The sequence below is a fragment of the Vicugna pacos genome, chromosome X, assembly GCF_048564905.1.
Source record: "Vicugna pacos chromosome X, VicPac4, whole genome shotgun sequence".
NCBI classification, from domain to species: Eukaryota; Metazoa; Chordata; class Mammalia; order Artiodactyla; family Camelidae; genus Vicugna; species Vicugna pacos.
Genome location: NC_133023.1, coordinates 222,052 through 236,916, shown reverse-complemented (window position 1 = coordinate 236,916; position 14,865 = coordinate 222,052). Strand labels below are relative to the sequence as shown.

The window sequence follows — 14,865 nt, the reverse complement described above, 5'->3', positions numbered from 1 at the left end:
GCCACCCTGTCTCCCCTGAGCCACACGCCCGAGGAAGAGTCGGGGCCAGGCTGCAGGCGCAGGGACCCACCCGCAGCCGTCAGCCTCCCTCTCCTCCCGCCTGCGAAAGCCCCTGTGCCCGACCGCAGGGTCCGCACTGCCCCTCCAGCTTCCACAGGCGGCCGTGCGGAAGCTGCCTGCACGTCTCGGCGCAGCTGTGAGCGGGCTGTGAGCACGGCCGTCAGCACGGCCGAGCGCCTCCCGGGCCCACGCGAGCGCCTGCGCGCACGCGGCTCCCACGCGCACCGACTCTGCGGGCAGCGAAGCGTCCGACCCGCGCGGAACAGGCCCACGGAGCGAGGCCCCAGTGGGGGTGCGCGCTGCGCCGCGGGGCCCCAGGGGCACCTGAACGCCGGCTCACGCCGTTCGGGGCCGCCCCTTCCTCGTGCCACAGGACGGACACCGAGTCCCTGGTCACCGCTCAGCGACACCGACCAGGCACACGGCAGGGAGAAGCAGGCGGTGTAGACGCCGCGGACACTGGAAGCACCGCCGACGGGAGGGAGTGACGCTGACAGACCCCGGTGTGTGTGTGGCGGGGGGGGGGTTGCATGTGGTGTGCGGTGTGTGTGCGTTGTGCTTCTGTGTGTGTGCCCGCGTGTTTCCGTGCTGTGTCTGTGAGCGCGTCTGTGTGTGTGTGTCTGTGCTGTGTGTGTGGTGTGTATGTAGCGTGTGTGTCGTGTCTGTGTCTACGTGTTGTACTTCCTGGACCGTCAGGTTTCTTCTCCTGAAACTCCCTTTTCTCGTCCCAGCATCTGTGTTAAAACACGTGAAGTCAGCCGTGCGTCTCCCTCCGCCTGGAGAGGCGCCCGTCGAGGAGGAGCCGGGCGAGGAAGAGCCCCGCGAGGCTGCTTGGTTGCGGCCTGGTAATGTGGACAGAGCCTCGCGTTCACGGGCCGTTTCTAAGGTTGGTCTGGGTTTGTGCTGAGCGATCAGATGGGGCCCATCCACCCCCTTTCTGTCCCTGCGCGGGGCTCGGGGCGCGGGGCCGGGGATGGAGGGAGCCGTCGGCTTTACGAAGCCATGGCGGACTGAGCGCGCCGACGGTGCGGCGCTAATCTGGCCCCGACTCCGCGGAGGATCTCGTGCCTCACAAAGGCTCCGTCGCGGCGGGACCGGAGCACGTGGCCGGCGAGGCTGCACGCAGAGACCTGGCTGCCGGGCCGGCCGGCCGGCCGGTGCCCGCCTGGCCCGCCGCGCCCCCCGGACGGCCGGGGGGATTTGCAGCTGATTTCAGTGTCATCTGCCCCTGCGGTCAGATGGCTCCGGGCACCCGGCAGCGGAGAGCGGAGCACAGTGCCAGCTGAGAAGGAGCTGCGTCTCTGCGTTGCCCCAGCCCGCCCGCGCGCCCCGCCAGGCGCCGGCTCCGGAGGGCTTCTGGGACCGGCTTTGCACCCGCGGATCGCCATTCTTGCTCGGATTAAGAGGATTAAACACCATTAAACGACCGTCCTCCGACGCGGGGACGCAGACTTGCTCTCCTCCTCCGAGCCTCCTTCCGCGGGGCCCAGGCTCTGCGAGGGGCCCGCCGTCCACAAAGGGGTCCCTTAGCATGACAAAGACCCTCCGCTGCTTCCCCGCAGAACAAATGGCATCAAATTGGCGGGGCACTGTCGAAAACGCCGACGCCGGCCTCCCTTCCTTTTCTGCTGTTGTTTTTAATTTTCCCACTCGGAGCTCAAGGTGTCATGTTAATTATTTAAATCTTGGCGAGATTTCGGCTGCAGCCTCCGAGGCCCTGCTCCGTGCCAGAAGGCCTGGATCGCGGGGAGCTTTTCTTAATTAGAGCTGAGCCGAGAACTTTGATCTCCGTGAAGAGCGCGGCCAAGGAGGAAAACTTCCCGCGCGATGCGCCCCGTGCCTAGCTTCTGCCCGCGACGCTGTCCACTCCAGCAGACTTTGATTTTCCCTGTTCTGGGGAGCATCAGACAGCCCAAGTACAGGAGGAATTTAAAGGGCTTCAAGGGCCCGGCCGCGACGGTAGTTAAATGCCAGCGCGGCGGCCACCGGGTGCCCGCGGCTGTATTTATTGGCGGGGCCGGGGCGGGGCCGGGCCGGCGGGCGCCCACGCTGCCGCTGATGTCAGGGCTCACAGCTTCCCCGCGGGGACTGACCTCCGCTCATTAAGCAGCCTGTCTCCCCGGACGGCGGCGCTGATGAAACAGAACGCCCGCGTTCCCCTGCAAGATGTTCCCTGCGCGTTCCTGGCTCGGACACGCCTGAGACTGCAGCTTAGATCCACGAGGGTCACCTCCGAGGGCTCGCCTCGTTAAAAAAGCTCTGCTCATTTACATTCTCCTGGCTGAAGAAGCACAGACATGAAAAGAGGAAAATCAAGAAGTTGACCAAGCCTCTCGGAAGATGAAATCCACCCAACTTCTGTGACGCTTGGGTCTGAGGACGTTCCTTCCTTCCTGTCAGTCTCTGGGATGTAGAAATCAAAGAAGCAGCGGATCCAAACTCGCGTGCCTGGCCCAGAGCGCCAGCAAGCCCCGCGTCCGCAGGCGCGGCTTTCAGAGCTGGCTTCCCCACGCCGGGCACACAGCCTTCATTAGCGGCCCAGCGCCTAGCCTGACAGCATCGCCGCCGTCCACAGAAGGCTCCCTTTTGAAAGGCTCCGTCCTGTGTCATCTCTGGGTCAGACGCCACGTACCAACCTGCAGAGAAGGGGAGACGGAAATTTCCTGAAATCAGAGCCACTGAAAAAATGCCATCGAGAAGAGAGATCCTGGGAGATCTGGGGACTAAATGATACCCAGACTGTTGGAGGCTCTTTTTTCAAGCCTGCATATCTTAGAGTGGATTTGCAGTCTGTGAAATAATTGGGGTTTACAGCTGTTAAGATAATGAGATTCTCTCTGCCTGGATATCCCAGAGGACCGGATCAAGACTTCTTTATCCCTGCATCCCCAGGGTCCTCCCAACACCTGGGGTGCAGGCACCCTTGACACCTGGGTTGGGATACCTTCTGAGTCTCGCCTTAAGATGCCTGCCGACACAGCTTGTCTGACCGGACGGCAGCTGTGAGGCCCAAGAAGAGCTTGAGGGCTGCATTTACGCTAGCAAAGATGTTCTCCGATTCCCAAAATGTCAGAAAAAGCACCGGACATCCACCCAGCAACAGCCCACACAGGCAGAATCCAAGCGTAACGTCCACCTGCCCAGGTGGTCACGCATTCTCAACTGTCTTTAGAAAACAATGTATTTCCTCTAACATGTTGTCAGTTGAGAGACAGCCTGAGAAACTCAAGGGCATAAACGCTGTGTTGTTGTTACTCATAATAGAGGCAGACCTTGGGGGTGAACCAGCCCCACACAGGTGCTCCTCCGGTCCTCCCTTCACGTCACCTGAGAATGACACCTGTCCGTCTGTGCACATGGGGACGTGCCTCTGGGATCCCTACCTCTGCCTCTCTCTCCTCCTTCAGATCCCGTTCAGGAACCAAACTCCACATCTCAAGGTGCCCACGTGTGCCCAGCTCACAGCCCACGCTTCCTTCACCTGGGGGTGTCTGAGCTCCATGAGGTGGTCCCACTTGGTGGGGACGCTGCTGGCCCGGGAGCGGCACTTTGATATGCAGAGAGGGCGGGAAAATGTGACCAGGGGCCAGGAGGCCCCCAGGGGAGGAAGGAAGGACCCCGGCCTTCCTGTGTTCATTTGCTCAAAACGTGGGTTAGCTCCATCAACTGGGTCCCCAAATTAAACCAACTTGACCCTTTTTTCCAAAGAAGAGGGGACCCCTCCCCAAAAAGCAACCACTCTTTGAGTTGGGAAGTCCCTTCAAGAACGAAATCTTGGTGCAAAATCTATGTGAATAGAACCAGCACCATAAGTAGTGGAACTGGAGAGGGGCCGGGATCGGGGGTCCAGAGCAGGCACCCCGGACCCAGGGGCTGCACGTCAGGAAACACCATTAGCCACAGCGACTGAGTGGACAAATGTGCACTTCCAACACAGCGTGCAGCCGTCTCTTCTCCAGCACTCTTTCCCCGGAAGCCAGTCCTCAGAAACAAATTATGTAAAAAAAACAGATCGTGTGCATTTAGACTCCAGACTGCTTGCTCAGCCACGAGGTAGGGAGGGAACGGAGTGTATAGGTTTAAAAACCCCGCGGACACAAGAACAGAGCAGAATGTTAACATTGTTGACCCAAAGTTCCCAATGCCCCCAGAACCCCAAACCGGGCCAAGTGTTCCCTTCTCTGACTGTTGGATCCTGTCGCCTGACAAACCTATAAAAATCCTATCTCTGTATCGGGGGCATTTAAGAAGTCGGTCCAGGAAGTGAGTCTGTCTTTATCCAGAGGAGGCTGGAAGTTGATTGGATTCAGATGGAACACAATGAGCATAAAGAGTCCATAGAAAGTGAACGTGGACCCGGCACCTCCGTGGGGAGAGACAATAAACATCTCTGAGTCCACGTGGGGCGCTGGCACACCCCGTTAACCATTATCCAGATAATTCACACACCACCCAAGTGCAAATGCTAGCTGTGGTTCCACGTGCTGCCCCACGGGCAGGGCCATGCCTGCCTCCTCTGCCCGGGCACCCAGCCCCGCCACGTGCATCCTTCTCCATGCGCCTGGCGGGGCGGGGGCCGCCACACTGAGGGAGAGGCCACGTGCACGGTGGGGACGCTTCTGGGGTGCAGGCAGGTCTGCATCACCAAGTACTATTTCTTCTCTCAGCAAGAATCATAAGCTGCCCACCTCTGAGGAATAAACCTGTGTCTGCCATGTGGATGTTCTTCACCGCACGCTGGGCTGTCGTTACGAAGCCAAGCTCGTTTTTTCACTTTGGAGGAACTTTCTTCTTTTTTAAATTTTTTTTTAATTGAAGTATAGTCAGTTTACAATGTAGTGTTAGTCTCTGGTGTGCAGCATAGTCATTCAGTTATACGTACATGTATTTTTCAGGTCATTTTTTATTACAGGTTATTACAGGATATTGAATACAGTTCCCTGTGCTGTACAGTAGGACCTTGTTGTTTATCTTTTTTATATACAGTAGTTGTTCCCTGAGCTCTTTCAACATCACAGTGCCCTCACCTCTCGACAGAAATGCAGAGGAGAGACAGGATGCTGGCCTTTGTGTCCCCTGCCAGCTGGCTGACCCCGGGCTGGTCACCCTGCAGCAAAGCAAAGCCGGCCCAGGGACACACAAGATGAGCTGCCGGCTCTCTCGCGGAGCATTGGTTTTGCTCACGGGGAGCCCCCATCTCCCACTCTGAGCCCATCTCCGTAAGGAGGTCTCTTAATGACCTCTTTCCTCCAAAGACGGCCTCACCACTGGAGTTGCGGTTTCAGACATTAGCAACTGAATGGGAAGGCTTCTTACTGTATATCATTTTAATCTTTCATGTCTGAGTCAGCCAGATGGCTTATTAGTACAAGCTCTGCCTCGGAAGGGGAAAAAAAAAAACACCCAAACTTTCTATCTGAGGATTTGTGAGATGACGGTTAAAGAAAAAAAAACCCGCGGGGGTGGGAGGGTGACCCCGCGTCCCACAAAACAGCCTGAATTTTAATGACATCTTCCGTGGGCAGTAATTTCCACTTAATTACCATCCCTGGTTAAATGAATTGGTGGATTAGACGGATAAGTAAGATGGCATTGAAAGTTCCCAGGCACGAGATTTGTTTTTAAAATATGGAATCGCTAAGCGAAGTTGTCACCGCAGTGTGTGCGGACGCGGGTCCTCTGCAGTCCCGCCGCCCACGGCTGCGAGGGGTAAGGGTCTGGCTGCTTCGCTGCTAGAGCTCGGCAATTCCAGGCTTTAAGTGTTAGACCACGAGGCCATAAAATTCTCCCCAATGAAAAAAAATACGACTCTGGTCATCATTAAAATAATGACTATAAGGTTTTAGAGGTGCCCTGGGGCTGTAGGATTTAGTGAAAAGGCAGCGTTTCCACGTGTGCGATTCGGGAACGCATTTTTCAAATACCCGGCACTGAGAAAGCTCCCCCTCCTTTTATTCCAGGGTGACCGTCTACATCCTTTAAAAAAAAGTAATAAAGCCTATCTATCCTTGAAAAGCAAAGTAAGATGAACACAGGACTCCAGGAGGGGTTTGCTAAAGGACCGAGGCTCGGGGGGGGTCCCCCATGGGTCAGAGATGGACTCGAGCTCTGGCCTGCAGATGACACGACCTCGAAGTTTTTAGCCCAGGGAGGAAAGACGCCCCCACGGGGCGCAACTGTTTAGGTCACGCTGGGTCGGCTCGTGCGTGTCCATCCTGGAAAGAAACGGACTTACAGCACTTTGACGAAGGCACGGGTGTTTTTTTTTAAAGGATATTCCCCTCTATGGGTTAGGACACTGGGATGCCTGTTTGGGAGGGCAAGGGGAAGTCCCAGAACGGCCTGGGCGGGGGGCTCTGTGTTAAGGCTGAGTGTCCTCCAGGATAGAAGCTTCCAGAATGATGGACGGGGACACAGCAGTCATTTCACAACTGTCCTTTCACTAATGGACTCTGCACCCATTCTTGGGGGTGACACTCATATCCACGGCCCCCTCCCCAAACCCATTCCAGTAAATGAATCCAACTTCCCAGCGAGCAACACACTCTTCCTGGGACACAGCTCTTCTGTGATTGTGGCGGAAGCAGTTTCTGGGCCGCCGGTCCCTCACAGCACACGGGAGACTCTTGTGTGGCTTCGTCTTTTGTTTCTGGCATTAAAGACCCTGAAATCCTCCTGTGACTTACAACATTCCACCCCACAGGTAATCTCAAGGCCTAAGTGAGTGTGGTGAAGGGCCAAGGTCACAAGGTCACAGCGAGGGCTGTCCTCGCCAGTGGGGGCTGGGCTGGGCGAGTGTGTACTTGTATGTGCGTGTCAGCACGTGTGTGCACTTCATGCATGTGTGTATCTGTGTGCACCTGGCAGTGTATGCACGTGGGGCACCTTGTGTCTTGTGTGTGCATCCGTGTGCCCTGTGTGCATGTGTGTGTGTGTATGTGTGCACATGGTATATGTTGGTGTTTGTGGTGAAGCGGCTATGAGCACTGAGTTCCTTGCATACGCGGTGTGTGTGCAAGTGTCTCCGTGTGGATGTGCACATGTGTATAAAAATGTGCTTCCATGGCTACAGGGATGGGAATGTGTGTGTTCCCTTGGGGCTGTTTGCAGGTGTGTGTGAGATGCTGTGTGTACATGGATGCCTGCATGTCTGTGCAGGTGGGTGCCTGTGTGAACATGCACGTGTGTCTGATGTGTGAGTCTGTGTGTGTACCTGCTTGTGCCTGTTTGTGTGCTTGTACCTGCATTTGCATGTGTGCAACCATAGGTGTGTGCATGTGTGGGCATGTGACCATGGCTGTGTGCATGGGACCGTGCGTGTGTGTGTGTGTGCACATGTGTGCAACCATAGGTGTGTCCGTGTGTGGGCATGGGATCATGGGTGTGGGCATGGGACCATGGGTGTGTGTGTGTGTGTGCATGTGCATGCATGCACATGTGTGTGGCACCGTGCTGTCCCCATCTTCCTTCTCTTCCCTCCGTCTCCTGCCCCCGACAGGCCAAGCTTACTTTCCCGCGTCCCCTTGGTGAAACCCCACTCCCACCCCTCGTTCTGCCCCTGCATGCATGGGACACAGCGTCTTGATTACCATTAATTATGCGAAATGCCTAGTCGCCACCCTTTTCCTGAAACCCTTGAAGGCATCTCTCTGAATCCTGGCTGATTCCTTCCTTTGGGGACGAGGATTCTAGCTGAGACGTGCCCCACTTTGAAGGAACCCACCCGGCATCCGATTTCTGCAAGATGGGACTGACCCTAGTCTGGGAGGCTCATCCCCAGCAGGCAGCCGCCTCACTGCCCAGGACCCCGGGCAGCCGACCCCACACAGCCTCCTCCCTTTCCTCCTTACGTGTCTCCTCCCGGCTGCAGTCAGAAGACTCCTTCCCGGAGACGGCCCAGCTGCCTGTCAGCCGCACGCACACGGCGTGGAGAACATGGAGGAGCTGGTGCGCACGGTGTCCTCTCCCGGGGCTTGAGGGCTCATCAGGTCTGGCTCGGAAAGGATGGCCACCTCCCCCTCCCACCTCCCTCTGCTGAAGCCCTGGGACTCAGCCTGCTTCCTTTTTAAAAAACATTTCCTAAATCACATTTTCCATTTAAAGAAATTTCTGAAGCATCGTTGACGGGCGTTCAGGCCACTGGCTCCCATGGGCTCAGTTAGCGCCTGCGTCGGCCGTGGCCGTCAGAACCAATACCAGCTGCTGCCCTCACACCCAGGCCGGCCCGAGCTGGTCACCCCGCCTGCCTCTCAGATGCCCGAAGCATCCTGCTGGAGCACCCGGGTGGACGCAGGGCAGCCCCGGCCTCAGTGTCGCTGATGAGTGGTGACACCACCACTTACCTCTAAGAACGTTTTAGCAAATGTTGAACTAATAATGTCTTCTGATTGCCTGGGCGCCAGGCGTTTAAGAGGCATTATTTCCCTAAGTCAAGGGTCCCAGACTCAAATGGCAGCAGGAGCAGGCAGGTAGGACAGGGCGTGAGGCAGGCGAGACGTGAGAGGCAGGAGGGAGCGGCGGGGGCTGCGGTGCCGTGGATCTGCCGTCCTCCTCTCTCTAAAGCCGCAGCTGGCATCCAGGTGCTGTGATCAGCAGGGGCCCACACACAGGATGGGCACGCCACCCAAATGAGTCCGAGAAGTGAGGCCCTGGATTTCCACGATTCCCTGGCCAGTGTTTAAAACAAACATGAGCAGCTCATGCGAGATTTCAAGTGCACGGTCTGTGCCCAGTGGAAAGGGATGGGTGGTCGGTTTACAACACTTTCTCTGGACCTTTGCACCCGCTGCAAGAGTCAGGAAGCATCAGACCGAAAACATAAATCTGATTTTAGATTAAGTTTTATACACTGTAGGGACTGGGCTGGGGTGGGGGAGCCTGGAATCTGAACTCAGAGGCTGCATTCAAAGCCAGTGTTTTCTGGGGTGTGCTGGGGGGCAGGGATAGACTGGGAGTCTGGGACCAACAGAGGCACGCTGCTATATGGAACACAGATAAGCAACAAGGATCTACTGTCCAGCACAGGGAACCATATTTAATAACTTGTAATAACCCATAATGGAAAAGAATCTGAATTTATATATGTATATATATATATATATATATATATATATATATATATATATATACACTGAATCACTTTGCTGTAAGCTGAAACTAGCACATTGTAAATCAACTACATTTCAATAAAAAAAAAAAAAGCCAGTGTCTTATCCACATGCCACCCGACCTCAAGGAAGGTTCTCCATCTACAGACTGAATTTCTTTCCGAAGCTTTCGTGCTTAAGGAAGCTAGCTGAGGTCCCATGGGTAATTAAGCCACGTGGAAGATGTCTCTCCTGAAACACAGGGTCAACAAGAGAGCTCCGTCTCCTGCTGCTGCGTCCGGTCCCCTAGTATTTAACGTGCACCCATCCCAGAACCGGGACACGGCACGTCTCCCACCAGACTGCAAAGTCCATTCTGCGGCCCTGTGGTCCTGGGTGGGGCCGTGAGACTCGTCTTCAAAGTCTGGTAGTTCCGAACTGGGACCCAAGAGGCCCTGGGTTCTTCTTCTGTGTTTCTTGAAACCCTGCTCGGCCACCCTGGGAGCAACTTCTGGTGGGTCTGCTCTGGACAGAAGTCCACGCGGAGCAGAGGGGAGGCATCCCGGCTGAGGTCATCCCAGATCAGAAGCCCCCAGCCCACCCCGTACCCCACAATTAGGAAAGCATTCCCTTTCAATCCACATGCTTAGGGGAAAGTATGCATGTTACAGGAACCCACACTTTGTAGGGTCTCTCTCTCTGGTTCAGCCTAACTTACCCCAAAACTAAGCTGTCCACAGAGATGACCTGCCAGCCTGTCCTCGTCACATCAGGGACTGAGATGTTTGAATGTGAAGAGGAAATCACACAGCAACATGGGTGTGAACCTTGATGTATGGATAAGCAGCTCCACATTCACCCTTCTGACCAACAGTCAAGTCTTCAGAGCTCCAGACGAGGAGACAGAGAGGGTTCCCACTCTGAGGCATTTCTTTCCAGTGGATTAAAGTGTAGATGAATATGAAATCTCTCCATTGAGAAGGACTTTCCAGCAATAAAAATAGAAGCAATCATATGGGGAAAACTTACATGCAAATATTAAATTCTTTATGTCTAAAGAGTTATAAACAATATTTAGTATTAGGTCTAAAAACCATAAACAGTACAAGAGCATAAAAAATGCTGGAAAATATTTGTAAAATATATGGATGATAAAGGTCTTAGGTCCTTAATATATAAAAAGCCCTTACAAATCATTAAGAATGACAATAATTGAAAGCTTTCTGTGCACTAAAATTCTGTGCTGCACACTTTACACATGTGATCTAGTTTAAATATTGAACAAAAAAACCACAAGTGATTTGTTACAGATTAGGAAATTGCGAATTAAATAAATTAATTAAGCAGCCCAGAGGGACAGAGCTAGTAAGCTGTGGTTTGGGATTCAAACCCAGGTCCTTCTGACTCCAAAGCTCATGCTACTCGAGACTGCTACCCTGCCCCAAACACACTCGAAAAATACCAGCCATCCTAAATAATTCACAGGAGGTACACCTGGGGAATAAACATGACCAAAAGAAGTGTTTGCCATTAACAATCAAAGAACGCAAGTCAAAACGATGGACACCACTCTGAAACTTAAATTTGCAGAGCCCATGTTTTTTCCCTTTTAAAATAAAATTGAGCGCTGAACTCCTTGTAACATCGCAGGCAATGCCACGCACGGTCGGCATGAGTATAAATCAGGAGACCTTCCGGGAAAACCACTGGATGCCATGAATTGGGCCTTTTACACGTCCATGTGTTTGATCCGGTAATTTCACATCTAGGTTCTCTCTGAAAGTCACAGTTTTATGCGCCAGGATGGATGCGAACCAATGTGAATTCCCCCGATTAAGGGCAGCGCTGAGTAGATACAGACACATCTGTGCGCAGGTCCCACACAGCTGCCCAAAATCGTGGTGTTGAAAAATACTTTGTGATAGATCACGTATATAGCTTCTGAGCCAGTCACACCATTCCTCCCCAAAATGTGCCCAAAAGGGGGGCTGAAGGCAAATACAGAGATCTTGGTTCATCACCTGTGGAGGGGACGTGAGGAGGGAGGTGGCGCCCCCGAGTTGCCAGCCCTGCCTGTCCTCCTAGCTAAGCAGAGTCCTTCCCCTGCCCCAGACGCCCCAGTTCAAGTGACAGGTAACTGAAACTGGAAGGCACATCCATTTTCTGTTCTGTGTTGGTTTTGGTCTGTGTCACAAAGGAGAGTTGCTTTTATAGTGAGAAAAGACACACCACATCCACCCCTGCCCTCCCAGTCCCCCGCCCCCGCCCCGGGACGTCACAAGAGGCCAGGACCCCCTTCCTTAAGGACCCAGAGCTCCAGAGGCGAGATGGGCGGGGGACGCCCCAGGCTGGGAGGGCAAGTCACAGGCAGCACAGACCTCCTCTCTCTGGGCACCAGATGGGACCGAAAAGGTGTTTTCCCTTTGACAGCCGCCAGGCCGTGTCTATCGGATAAACACCTGTGTGAAACAGCCGCCACTGCCTCAAGAACAACGTGCCCTGATTCATCTGAGGCTGTAAAACGCCCCACAGGTTTCAGGGTGTGCCTTTAAGTACATGAGCACGCACGCACCAAACATCTGTCTGTGATGTCCACAGGTGATGTCTGCACGTGGGGATTAACGTCTACATACGGGGATTACATATGTCTATACAGAGCGTCACTACACAGTGCTGTGTACAATGTCTCTGCACAATGTCTACATAGCGTCTGTGTGTCTACACACAATATTTACATACCATGTCTGTCGTCTGCATAAAATTCCTGTATAAAATGTCTACACACAATGTTTATAGACGTTCACAATGTCTCTATGTAACACTTATATATAATGTCTATATGTAATGTCTGCATACAGTGTTTATATATGTCTCTGCAGTTCTGTATATTTATGTACAATGTCTGTATGTCCCTGTACGATGAATATACATACAGCCTTCAGATGTCTGTATAAGGTATCTGTGTATAATGTCTATATAATACGTATATGCAATGTTTACACATAATGTCCACATGCAATGTCTGTATATAATTTATATATAATGTCCATGTGTGACATCTACATATGTCTATGTGCAATGTTCATATGTAATGTCTACATGCAAATTTATGTATAAAGCGTATGTGCAATGTCTAAATATAACGTCTCTGTACAATGTCTATATACAGTCTGCATAAAATGTCTATGTACAATATCCACATATCACATTTACATACAGCATCTAAATAAATGTCTGTATGTCTAGCATGATGCCTGCATACAGTGTCTATATGTAACATCCACACACAATGTTTATACACAACATTGGTTTATAATGTCTGTAGGTCATGTCTGTGTAAAGATGTCCATAGATAACGTCTCTGTACGATATCTCTGTATATTGTCTACATGCAATTTCTATATAAGATGGCCATGTATAATTTCTATACACAGTCTTACATGTTTCTCTACAAGGTCTGTATATGTATTAACTACATGCAATTTCTATACAAAATGTCCGTGTACAATGTCTGTACATAATCTTATGTATAATGTCCGTGTGTAATGTCTGCAGGCAATGTTTATATATTGTCTGTATACAGTTCTACATAAGGTGTCTACATACAGTGTTTACACATGCTTTTATCCACTGTCTCTATATATTGTTTATATACACTTTCTGTGTAAACTGTCGTGCACAATGTCTGTATATGTGTGTGCACATATACATGAGTGTACACACACACAGACACACACACACACACAATGACTGAAATGCAACTTGACTAGAACAAATTGTCCACCAAAGGAAAATGAATGGGCAGGTTAAGCTGAAATGACGCCCCACACGTCAGGTTAACATGGAAAACGCAGGTGTTTGACCTTTATCTGCATATTCAGACCCAGCCAGACAAGTGTCTAAATTTCCTGCACATTTTTCAACCAGATGTCCCCCTTCCCGTCACCGGGAGGGAGGGCTTCAATATTCTCTTTCATTCTAAATAAAACCAGCTCCGCACCCGCCACCCCAATAACTGATGGTCTGAGTGATGAAGAAAATCACATTCCTTACCAGCCTGGGAATAAAATACCCAACGTCAACGGACGTGTGGAAGCACAATCTCATTGGAGCGTCTCCACTTCAGAAAAGGCTGCTCCCCGCATCACCTACGAAGAGAAAAAGCCACGGGAAGAACACGAGAGATGTCGGTCTCCATCTGGGCGGCACTTTGTCTGCGGGGCTGTTTTCCATTTCCAGACATTTCTCCTCACCTTGAGTTCCTGGTTCAAAGAGAAACAATAAGTTTAATCTTCCCACTTGACAATGATGTATGGTTCTGGAGGAAAGCACTTTCCAGGGATTATCATTTAAACGCCTTCTCCCCTGCCACCCGCCCCCACCCAGTTTCTCCCCGCACTTTGCACAGTAAGAAATGCACCGAACCTTCTCCGCAGGCCACCAGAGTCGGTGCCACGCCGTCCCACGTGCAGCGGGAGCCAGACCCTCGGCTATGGCGGCCGTGGAGGGGGGAGCCAGTCCTTCTGGACACACAGTGCCCGCGGGTTCATTTCAGAGGCCGGGACTCCTGGCGTTTGTCCACCCCCTTCTCATCCCAGTGACCTCCCCCCTTTGCGTTGCCCCTTAAGCACCTGGTTTTGACAAAGATTCTTTCTTCTTTTTCCTGTTTTCTTTCCTTTGCAGTTTCCTATGTATTAGCGTCCCTCTCGCCTGCAGAGAGTTTGGGCTGTGAACACAGAGCTAGGAGCCTGCAAAACAATTGTTTTTCCCGGATAGACGGGGAGGGTCTGCACCCACACCCCGGGGGCGTGCCCAGGGCTGGTCGTCCTGATTCGGAACCCGCGAGAGGGAGAACTGGGGACTCCCGGGTGAAGACCCCTTTTCTTTGCGTAACTCAGGATTTGCTGAGCAGAAGCCACCAACTCACCCGAGCCAAGCAATGGAGGGGAGGAAAATCTCGTCTTCCACCCATTTTAGGTCTATCGGAGGTCGGGGGCGGAGGAGGGGGATGGCACCTTGCAAATTAGACTGACGAGAGACAGGTCAGCAAGAGAAAGGCAAACAGAATTCACACACCACACACAGGGGAGAACTCTGACGAACGTCTCAAAGCGATGGTTAGTACCTGGGCACGGACAGCGTCTTCAAAACACTAAGGACATGGGATTCGTGAAGACAAGGCGAAGGAGAAGGGTTTCACTTCCAGGGGTGGGAACCTCGGGGAGTAAACTGCTGGGTAAAACTAACGGTGAAGTGTGCTCAAAAAAATTCAACAGTGTATTTGAAGATCTAACTGGTTTGTTGGGAAATCCATGAATGGGGAGGCATTCCATCCAGAAAAGAGTTCAACTCTCTGATGGGCTGGACAAAATGGGTGGGTCTTATTGGAAAGAGGGTCTCGTGAGGGAGCTGATAGCAAAAGACCAGACAGAGTTAGTTTTAATCCAAGACACCTTTGGAGGAGAGTCGGGAAAGGGATGGAATGGCAGGGGTCTTTATCATGCAAATTGCCTCCCTAGGGTCCACCAGGAAATTTCAGATTGACTGTTTCGAAGATCACATTTCTGAGAGGGGTTGAAAGGTTGTCAGGTCTTGGTTTGCTGTCCTGGGGGCAAATGAGTCCTAGTGGAGTTGTGGTTTCTTTCCAACAGGCGTGTTTGTGCAGGTCCACCTCACTGCAGCTCCGCATCCTCTTTGTGGCCATAAAACCTCCGTGGAG

General features: G+C 52.5%; 1 long non-coding RNA gene across 1 annotated transcript; it reads left to right on the top strand.

The window, feature by feature from the left end:
* Positions 1-391: 391 nt before the first annotated feature.
* On the top strand, positions 392-14,089 carry LOC140691838 (uncharacterized). The gene is made up of 3 exons (XR_012067485.1): positions 392-563; positions 792-946; positions 13,830-14,089. It is a non-coding gene; the product is annotated as an uncharacterized lncRNA (long non-coding RNA).
* Positions 14,090-14,865: the final 776 nt, after the last annotated feature.